Source organism: Sinocyclocheilus grahami, unplaced genomic scaffold, assembly GCF_001515645.1.
Source record: "Sinocyclocheilus grahami isolate Dianchi unplaced genomic scaffold, SAMN03320097.WGS_v1.1 scaffold21.1, whole genome shotgun sequence".
Taxonomy (NCBI): domain Eukaryota; kingdom Metazoa; phylum Chordata; class Actinopteri; order Cypriniformes; family Cyprinidae; genus Sinocyclocheilus; species Sinocyclocheilus grahami.
The window spans coordinates 4,310,712-4,312,493 of record NW_015505200.1 but is presented as its reverse complement, the minus strand read 5'-3'; positions in this window follow the sequence as shown (position 1 = coordinate 4,312,493).

The window sequence follows — 1,782 nt, the reverse complement described above, 5'->3', positions numbered from 1 at the left end:
AGAAATTCAAATATTGTGACAAAATTAATTTTGTAGGGTGCCACAAGTTTGTTAAAATTTTCAAAGGGTGCCGCGACTAAAAAAAGGTTGGGAAACACTGGGTTAGATGCCTGCCTCCGCTGCGAGTCCCTATCAAGCACTTTACAGATTCAACTACTCTCCTCTCCTCTTCCTGCCTTGGCTCTTTGGCCTGCATCACTCACCGCAGAGCAAACCTGTTCTTGATAATGCTGCTGTGAAAACGTGGGGAAAGCCGACGAGGAAGAAGTTGGGGTGATGCAATCTTTATATAGGCGGAGCAAAATACTTCATCGCTCCGTCTATAGTGCATTGTGATTGGGTGGTTTACGCTGTCAATACAGGAGACAAACCAATGGGCCACTGGCTGCTCGCTGTCCCTGCGTGATGGTCCTCTGCAAAAAACAAAACAAAAAAAAACATTCTGTCGGCCCCTTAAGTGTGTCGGCCCACCGTGAAAATGCCCGGGTGTCCGATTACCAATCCAGCCCTGATTATAAATGTTAATTGTTCTTCAGATGTCACAATAGTGAAACAATAAAGATGTTACATAAAAATATGAACAGCACTTTCTGACAGACGATTCTTAGATGAAACAGTATGCTGGCTAAAATGCTAAAATGTATACAGTTTTAAAATAATGCAAAATATATTTGTTAGATGGTAAATTATCATCATGAACACATTCAGGATCAGAGATCACAGATCTAGGATCAGAGAGAGATGATCTGCTTCATAAATTAAGGACTGTGGCTTTAAGAGGAGGTGCTAGAGACAACCTCTGCTATGTTAAATAAATGTTTACTTCAATAACAGCTGGTGACGCAGATAAACTAAATAAACTGAATCATCCTGGAAAATGATGCTTTTTTTGCTTTTGCTCTGTTCTCTTGTCTGTAAGTATTTAATATAAATAATTTTTTATTGTTTATTGATGCAAAAGTTGTAGTCAATGGTTTGTTAACAGCAAGAATTGGACCTTAAAATAAAGTGTGACCGTAAGGCTTTCCTTCATGAGATAAAAAAAATATTTCATCTGCAGGTGTAATTTCTGGGAATGTCATCACACCAGTTGAAACTCATCATGTTATAATTTAATATCATTTATATTAATAAATACTCTATTAAAATCTGTATAAAGATATTAAAATGAACAAAACATGCTGTTCTGAGTCAGGCGGGCGTACACGGTGCGATTTTAGTGTGCACCCCTTTCTAGTGTTTGACACATCAAGCACCCCCACCACCGTAATCTGGTTGAACACCACATTTTTTTTAATGCAATACAAGTATAAATACAAGTATTCACTGTATACAGGGCTTGATATTAACTCTTTTGCTCCCCAGCCACTGTGGCTAGCGGTTTTCCAAAATTACTAGCCACTCAGCATTTTCACTGGCCACAATTTTGTTGCTGGAAAATTCAATTTTATATGACTAAAGTTACTGCATATTAAAATTTATTTGAATTGATTTCCAGGTCTTTTTTTTGTGTGTGCCTATAAAAAGGGCATTTCCCCCTATAAATTCATGTGTCATGTATCAAATTATTATTTTATTAATAATTACACTTAATATAATAAGACTATATAGGGCTGTTACAATCAGATTAAATCAGTATTAACAAAACCACATTTTCCACTGCTGGAGAAACAGAAGCAGCTGACGTGGCATTTAGATGCATTTACACAGACAATTGAATGAAGCTGAAATATAGCATGAATGCATTAACACTGCAAAATTACAACAGCATAAATAATGCTG